Consider the following 9,619-nt stretch of genomic DNA (forward strand, 5'->3'; position numbering starts at 1 on the left):
TCAAGACCATCCTGGCTAACAAGGTGAAACCCCGTCTCTACTAAAAATACAAAAAATTAGCCAGGCGTGGTGGTGGGCGCCTGTAGTCCCAGCTACTCTGGAGGCTGAGGCAGGAGAACGGTGTGAACCCGGGAGGCAGAGCTTGCAGTGAGCCAAGATCGTGCCACTGCACTCCAGCCTGGGCAACAGCAAGACTCTGTCTCAAAAAACAAAAACAAACAAACGAAGATATTGAATCATTCAGATTAGACTGGTTTATTCTCCAGTAACAAGCAGTCTTGAAGTGTCAGTGACTGAACACAGGGAAGCTTTATTTTCCCTTGTACTGCATGGCCCATGCAGGTTGGTGCAGTGCTCATTTAATCAAACGACACCCAACGACCCAGGGTGACAGAGTATTCATCTCAACACATCTTTCTGAGCTCATCATGGCAAAGGGAAAAGAATAAGATGAATTAATTCATTGGCTCTTAAACACATGACCTCCTTCACCTCTTATTGGCCAAAGCATGTCACATGGCCATATCTAAATTCAAGGCATCCAGGTGAGGAAGGACAATCCTGCCATGAGACCAAAAGGAAGAGCACTGGACTATTTATGAACACCTCTAATGATAAGTTCTTGTGTTTCTTGGGAACAGGATAACAGGATTTCTCCAAAGAGGATTTGTGTTTATTTCTGTAAACATGATAGGACATGATAAGTCAACCACAATTAGAATAATTACAGTGTATAACCTCCATTCTTGAGGAAAGAAAAAAATAGGATGAGAAAAATTTTCATCAATCCAAATAAGACAAAAAATTAGAGAGAAATAAAAAGCCAGGAAAAATAAGAAGCGCAAAATAAGGTAGTACATATAAATGCAAACATATCAGTTGTAACAAATTTAAGTGAACTAAAAGCTCTAGATAAAACACAAAAAACTTAGACTGGACTTTTAAAAAATCTAACTATATGTTGTTTATAAGAAACATATCCAGGCCAGGCATGGTGACTCATGCCTGTAATTCCAGCACTTTGGGAGGCCAAAGTGGGCAGATCACTTGAGGTCAGGAGTTCAAGACCAACTTGGTCAACATGGTGAAACCCTGTCTCTACTAAAAATACAAAAATTAGCTGGGTATAGTGGTGCACACCTGTAATCCCAGCTACTCGGGAGGCTGAGGCAAGAGAATCACTTGAACCTGGGAGGTGGAAGTTGCAATGAGCCAAGATTGCACTACTGCACTCCAGCCTGGGCAACAGAGCCAGGCTCCAACTCAAAAAAAAAAAAAAAAATCCAAAAGACCAAGATACAGAAAGATTTAAAGTTAGAGGATGGAAAAAATTACCAGCAAAGTTATAAGCAAAAGAAAGCAGAATTTCTACATTAAGATGGAGTTAAGACAAAAAGTTACTACAGATAATGATAGAAAGTTTAATTTGTCAATATTTAACTACTTTAAAATTTGAGGCAGTTACATAAAACAAAAAATTATCAGAACTCTAAGGAGAATTAAGCCAAACCAGTTTCAGTGTGAGAAATTTTAATGTAATTTTCTAATAATTAATAAAAAGTGCACAAAATAAGTAGTGATAAAAAGAGAAGATAGAATATTTAAACAATATGATTAAAACTATTGACCTGTATTACCTGTTTAGAACACTGCTCAGCAACTGCTAGATACACATTAACTTTACACTGTGTCAGAGCAAGTCTTCAAAAGGACTGAAATAATTTAGACTATGTTCTCTGTCCACAGTCCTATTAAGCTAAAAATCACTAACAAATGTATAACTAGAAATCCCTCATAAGTGGGGAAACTAAAAAACAAACACACTACTGAGGTCACGGGTCAAATAAGGAATCATAATGAAAATTAAACCTATTTTGAACTGATCGGTAGTAGAAGTACTGTATATTAAAATGTGTATGAAATAATGAAAGCTGTAAATAGAGTGTAAGTTATAACTTTGGATATTTATATTACAAAACAAGAAAGGCCAAATGACAGAGCTAGGTTCTGGTGGGAGTGTGGTGGCAGCCACATCTTCATGTTTCTCCTCCTAAAACCATACAGAGAAACAAGGAAAATGTATGAAAACACTAATAATATACACCTTTCTGAAAGACTAGAAGATAGAGGAAACCTGCAAACTTCATAGCATCAGTAAGTTTTGGGTAAAAAATCCCACCACCGCCAGAAATAATCAATACAGATAGCCATTATGGTGGGGGCAGAAAATAAGTGGGTATTCCCAGAGGCTTAATAGAGACACAACCCAGAAAACATCAGCAAATATTTATCCCAGAAGAAGACACCAACTTGAATGGAAATTCTGCTGGCAGGTCTGAGAATGAATAGGACAACAGATGAGTACTAGGAGAGAGGGAAGAAAAAAGTATGGAAACCGCATGGAATCAAGGGTCCTTAGACTAACGAAATTGTCATTCTAGCAACAAATGAAGTAACTCTTTAACTGAGAGACCAAGAAAAGTAGCCCTGTAATGAATTCACATTCTCCTATTAAGAGCCAGCCCTGTAAAATCCAACTCACAAAAATATGAATTTTACAAGTAAAAATTCTGCATCTGTAGATACTATAAGAAAAAGAAAATTAAAGCTTCTTGGCAGACGGGAAGAAAATCAACACCAAAAAAGCAACAAATTCACAAAAAGAGGATGATTGACATATAATATTCCAAAATGAATTTTTAAAGAAAAAACATCGTGTGAAGCAACTGCACCTCTGGAAGAACATCATGAGAAATAGCACTGAAAAAATTCAGAGAAGAGATGATTGCAACTCTGGAAAAAATCTGAAGAAAAATTCAAAACCATTTCATATTGCAAAGTGCACAAGGGAGACTAGATATCATGGAAACAAGAGTAAGGGACAGAACAGATAGAAATGAGAAAAGTCTAAAAAATGGGGAAGAATAGATTTAAGGAATTCGAGGAAAAAAATGATAGACTAAATATAAGCAAGAGAGATCTAACATTTGTATAATTGACATGCCCAAAGATATAAAACAATGAAATAGAACAGATGTTTAAAACTATTAATTCAAGAACACTTCCCTAAAGATTTTTTAATTGAGGAGAGTGAACTTAACATTCATATGGAAGAGATACATGCTTGAGAATGTTTAAGAAAAAGAATAGTAAGAGAGGGCTTGACCTAACAACTAGTGAAATTAGCAAGCCACTGTATTCAAATCAGAGTGGGAACTGCATAAGAAGAGACACTTTATCAGTGAAACAGCTAGAGGGTCCAGAAATAGATCTCAATTATATAAGAATTTAATATGTGACAAAGTACTGTTTTAATTCAGTGGGCAAAGAGGATATTATTTAATACAAATTCTGGCATTGCCAGCCATCTGTTTGTAAGAAAGTAGAAGTAAATAAAATATATAGGACCTGATATCACACACACCAAAAATTCTGGGTGAATTAGAAATTAAATTATAAAAGTAAAAAGAACAATCAAATCTCTCAAGAAAAACTAGGTACTACATTTACAGTCTGGGGTGAGAGATATTCCTATCTGGCAACCTTGAAACAATAATAGACTTACGTGAATACATAGAAATTGGAAATTTTTATATGGGAAAATAAGTTAAAAATGAACAGAAACACAGAAAAATATAAGCATTATGGAGAAAGTGGTTTGAGCTCTATAATAAACAGAAGAGTCTGAATAATTGGCAAGAAGGGCATAAACCCTCAATAAAAAAGTGGGTAAGAGATTTGCAGAGGCAATTCGCAAAGGATTGAATTCAAAAGGCCAAGTCAAAAGTATGAAAATGCAAAACAAAACAAAACAAAAGCATAGTGACAGTCTGGTCCCATGATATTTTTTTGTCAACTATCAAAGAGTTGGCAAAAGAGAGAAACAGAAAGAGAGAGAGAGAGAGAGCACATGAGAGAGAGGCTGCTGCTGTGAGGCTGTATGGATATGGATTATTTACTGGAAGAGTCCCACTCTTGAGAATTGGGCCCATGGAAACTAGAGCATCAATTCGTAAGCATATTTGTACCAGGATATTTATCACAACATTTTTCATAGTGGCAAAGTCTAATGAATGTTCAGAATAAGAAAATCATTGAATAATTTATGGTACAACCACTTGGAAATTTAGGCAGCAGTTACAAAAAGAATGAATTGGAATTACAACAGGTGAGTTAAAGGGATTTTTATCAGATTTGTTGAGTGTGGAAAACCAAGATTCAGAAAACTCTCTATAATGTGATCTCGCTTTGATTAAAAAAATAACCAAACCTTCATTATATATGTATAAGTATATGCACATCATAAATATGTTTACATATGAACATGGAGAAAAATATTTAAAAATGTATAATAGATTGTTGGCATCATATGGTGGAGATGGTCATGTCTACTGGTCCCCAGAACTCCACTTGCCACACTGGTTTCCTTGCCATCTGAACCTGCCCATCAAACCCGTGCCACATTTTAAAGTTTTTTGTGTACCCACTTCCAGATAACAATTTCTGTATTGGTTGGGTAACACAAACTGCTATAAAATTGACCAAGAGATCTAATGGCTCAAATTAGGTAGGAGTTTATTTCTTGCTGACATAACTGTCAAAGGCACATGTTCAAGGTTCACTAATTCTGGGAAATAGATCATGAGAGACCTGGTGACCTGTATGCTGTGGTGAAACATTTGTAAACTATTCTTGCAGGAACTTGGAAGGTGGACCACGGGCCTACCCAGCCTAGAGCTCCAGGAAAAGCAACTGGCAAATACCAGAATTTGGGTGTGTGTGGTCTACTCTTGGCTGCTTTTAGCAAGATATTAAAAGAAAGAGGGAGCTCAGAAAAGAATGGCCTGGTGAGTAGGAAGAGGTGGAGTGGAGCAAAGGGAGTATAGAGATTTGGGGGCCAGACCAGATGGAACGGCCACTGCTTCTGTACCCCAAACAGCAGGTGATAAGACGATGCCCATTGCTCAAAACCTTTCCAAATGACGTCTTGCTAAGAAAAAAAAGGAGGGGAATCCATCCTTGTAGAAAAGCTTGTTGTAAAGATGGAAGTGAGGCAGGAGACCAGCAGGATTTGTTTTCTGGTCACAACCCTGCTGACCAAATCAGAACCTGTTCCACACAGGATAAAATGAAGAAACCAACAGGAAGCAGCAAATGGCTAACAAGGTGATCCCTAGCTGCCCTCACTGCTCATTGGCATAAGATACCACCACCAGCACCATGACAGTTTACAAATGCCATGGCAGTGACCCAGAAGTCATGCCCCTTTCCATGGCAGCTATCCAGAAGTTTCTGAACCTTTCCATGGCAATGACCTGGAAGTCACTGCCCCTTTCCTAGAAAGTTCTACATAACCTGCCCCTCACTTTACATTGACCTGCTCCTTAATTTGCATGTAATTAAAGTGGGTTTACATGGGTATAAGTACAGCTGCCTATAGCCCATATGCTGCTGACTCTGGGAGCGCTGCATATGAGTTAGCCAGCTCTCAAAACAGCAGTGCAGTTCAATCAAAGATCTCCTTCTTCCCTGGGTACAGCCAAGAACCCTCCCGGGCTAAGCCCAGGTTGTGAGGCTCACCTGTCCTGTGTGCGAAGGGTGTTGCCCATTATTTCAGTTGGCCTCAGTTTAGCTGTCATTACACTGAGAGAAGGGCAGGTGCACAAGGAAAGAAAAAATACAGGATCAAAGCTTACTTAAGAACTACAAATAGGTGAAGCTTTGGGTGTAGTTATCAGCACGTGGAGCGGTCTAAAAGCAAATGCACTAGAAGCCTCCGAAGAGTCTGGGAGAATTACATTGTCAAAGGAACCTCAAGCCTGGCCTGTGCTGAGTGGGTGTGCAGGGATCTGTGCCAATCTGAGCCTCAGGAGGATGCGTGGCATTCCAAGCTTGTCCCAACACCACGTGGACTGTGTGAGCGCCATGCCCCAGGGAGTTCACACTCCTGAGGACAAGGCTTCCCATACGAGAAAGTGGACCAGGAATTTCCTCCCGGAGGGAAAAACTGATGTCAAATCAAGGCACATTCCCTCAGCCAGGACAGTTGTTATCACGGTTCCTGCCCAGCTGGACCCCTTGTTGCTATGGACCAGCGACAGCCATTGGTTCCTCTTTCCTCCCTTTCTGCATGAGAATTTCTACTGCAGTTACCTGTGTCTGCTCCAGCACATGTTAGGTGTATGTGTGGGAGGCCTAAGTATTGCCTTTTAGTTTATGGATCACCAGACAATGAATGATGTCCATGCCTGAGGAGGAGGATGAAGTCACCGGGTGTCCTCTGCACTGAGCTCGACCTAGTTCCTGAATGTGACCTAGACATAGGGCTATCTGCTTTGGGAAGGGCAGTCAGGGCCACCTACATGTGGACGAAGGGAGTGCACACAAAGAACTGATGGCTGGGATGTGGAAGTCCAGGTGGGAACAGCGTTCTTTAGCCTCCCCATCCCCCACCCCCATCAACAGCTAAGTGTGTTTCCTCAACTCAGCTCCCTCCAGTGCGATGTGAGGGAAAGGGTGATGCACAATCCCCGCCTCATGTTCGTGGGCTTCTGCTCATCCCCTCTCCAGGCTGAAATGGTGATGATGAGCATGGCCTTAGAGAACATGCATAGAAGACAGGAGAGCCTCCATCATTGGGTCCCCAAATAACTGTGCTGAGGAGAGCCATCTGCCCATTGAGACACCTGCACTGACTTAGTTGCACAAGGCGCACACCTCCATCTAGTTTGAGCCATCATAATTTTTTTTAGATATGACAGCTGGTATAACCCTGACAATACACATAGTTTACTGGGGGAGGGATAGTGTGACTTATGAGACGGTGTGTTTCTTATGGTTGCTGTACCAAAGTACTACACATTCAGTGGCTTAAAGTGACACAAATCTGCTTTTAGTTCTGGAGGTCAGAAATCTACAATGAATTCGCAGGGCTGAGTTCCTTCCAGAGGCTCTGGGGGACAATCTGTCTCCTCGCTTTCTCCAGGATTTCGAGGCTGCCACACTCCTTGGTTCATGGCCTCTTCCTCCATGTTCAAAGCCAGTATGTGGCCTCTCCCCTCCTCCCTGTCCTCTGCTCCCACCATCACACTTCCCTCTGACTCTGACCATCCTGCGCCCATCAAGACCCTGCTGACGACATGGAGCCCCCCTGGAATAATGCAGGATCATCTCCCCACCCAGACCCTTAATTTAATCCCATCTACAAAGTCTTTTGTCTTGTAAGGTGACATTCACAAATTCCAGGGGTGAGGATATGGACCTCTTTGGGGGAAGCCATTATTCCATCTCCACAGAGAGGGGAAAGAGGGGAAGGAGGAGGGAGGAGAAATTAAACCAAAAAACCCATAAAAACAAAAAAGTCCCAGCATTTGTCTATTAAGAAAAATTGTATGCGTATGTAAAAAAGTAATTTTTAAAGGGAAAAATATTTGAGTAAATGAAAAAGAAGAGGAGGAGGAAGCAGAGAAAGAGAAGAAAGGATGAGGAGGAGGACAGAGAGGAGGAAGAGGAAGGGGCGGAAAGGATTAGATACTTTTGAGGAAAAATGTAACCTAGTATATCCATTCATGCCTCTGGGCAGGAAAAGGTATTTCACGAGAAAGCATTTCAAAATTAGATTTCCTTTCTTATAGTTCGAGTTCTGGTTCCCTTGTTGAGAACAGAAAAGCAAGTAAAGGCATGAATGGGAATTTTATTTTTAAAAAGTTCCCAAGGTGCTGCCTTTCTAGAACAGAAACCTGCTACTCTCTCTTCATTATGGGCTCAGAAATTCTTTTTTGTTGTTGTTGTTCTATCTAGCGTTCATTGAACAGCCTCCGCCTAACGGCCAAGCTCAGCTTTATCTGATGTGTGCCTATGGACAGGTGCTAGGAAGATCCTTCGAAAGCTGAGTATCTTTTAAAGATGATATTGAGAAAAAGTAGCACCTAAAATAAAATTCTTAGAGCATCCCTAGGAGAAAAATTAGATACCTATTTTTATCCTCTTTTTCAATTCAAATTTTCTGGAACCAAGAGCAAGATGACTGTGTGAGCTTTTTCCTTTCTTTAATTCATATAACATTTTAAGAATAAAAATTTCCTTTTCTTCTGGTACCGTTTTCTCACGCTTGAGACGGAGAGTACTCTCGTGGAGGCCACCAATGAAGTAACTCTAGTTCAGGAGCATCCCGGGACAAGGATGTGCATCGTGTTGCAAGGGCACCTTCCCCCGGAATCCCAGCTTGCTGCCAGAATCCTCCTCCCTGCAGCGCCCGGGCCTCACTTTAGATGACCCTCTGCTTGGAAATCTGTTTGTTGTCCCTAATGTAGAAAGTGGGCTTGCCATGGAATGGGGATCCAATGACCCAGTGGAAGGAAACCGGAGGACCGCAGTAAGCATGTGAGCCGGGGAGGCAGGCATGGAACCGTGCAGATGGGTAATGGCGGGGGATGCCAGAGTCAGGCCCGAGCTTGGGCAGAGCTCACAGCGCAGATGACGGGGTTGTGGGGAGTCAACCGGGGTGAAGGCTCAGAGCAGAACTCTGGTGTGAGGGTGATTTGGTGCTTTTTTAGGCTAAAGCTCCAGGTGTTGATCGGAGGTCTAATTCTATTCCTTGTTTTCAGATTTTATTTGGAGTCCTAAACGGAACTGGTGCAATTGTGTGTGTGTGTGTGTGTGTGTTGCTATAAATGTCCAGCCCAGTGGGAATACAAAGAGGTAATTATTGTTGCTAAGCTCTTATTATCCTGGTGGAATTGACAGCAGCCACCGTTTCTCTCCAGCTTTTCTTGATCTAATCTATTCAGTCAATTCTGTGGGATTCAGTGAAGATTTGTGGCAGGAATTCCTGAGCTACACATAGGGGCAGCCTGTGGCCACTGGCTGTGTACCGAGTGATGGCGTTATGGGGAAAGTTCTCTAGTTGGAAGGGATGTAGGGGTCTCCTCTGGCCTAGCCTCTCATCCAGTAGGGGATTGTAGAAGCCTTTAGACAGAACATAAGCCCCACCCACTCCCTTTGTTCTTAAACCTTTGTAGTGACACAGAGCGGACTTCGTCAAGCAATACATTTTCAGCCCCAATTATAAATTGATCTCTCTTTCTTCCTCTCTTTCTTTCTTTCTTTCTTTCTTTCTTTCTTTCTTTCTTTCTTTCTTTCTTTCTTTTTCTTTCTTTCTTTTTCTTTCTTTCTTTCTTCTTTCTTTCTTTCTCTTTCTTTCTTTCTTGAGACAGAGTTTTGCTCTTGTCACCCACGCTGGAGAGCAGTGGCGCGATCTCGGCTTACTACAAGCTCTGCCTCCCGGGTTAAAGCAATTCTCCTGCCTCAACCTCCCAAGTAGCTGAGACTACAGGTGCCTGCCACCATGCTCGGCTAATTTTTGTATTTTTAGTAGAGATGGGGCTTCACCACATTGGCCAGGCTGATCTTGAACTCCTGACCTCAGGTGATCCACCCATCTCAGCCTTCCAAAGTGCTGGGATTACAGGCATGAGCCACTGCACCCAACCTTGAACTTTCTTTACGTTCATTGAAAACTGTCTCTCTGGGTCTTCTTCCCATTGGCCCAGGATCTGCTTTTTGGAGCTAGAGCCACTAAGTCTCTCTCTAGCCTGTTAAGTCCTTCAAAGAGCTAAAC

This window comes from Gorilla gorilla, chromosome 5 (genome assembly GCF_029281585.2).
Source record: "Gorilla gorilla gorilla isolate KB3781 chromosome 5, NHGRI_mGorGor1-v2.1_pri, whole genome shotgun sequence".
Taxonomy (NCBI): Eukaryota; Metazoa; Chordata; class Mammalia; order Primates; family Hominidae; genus Gorilla; species Gorilla gorilla.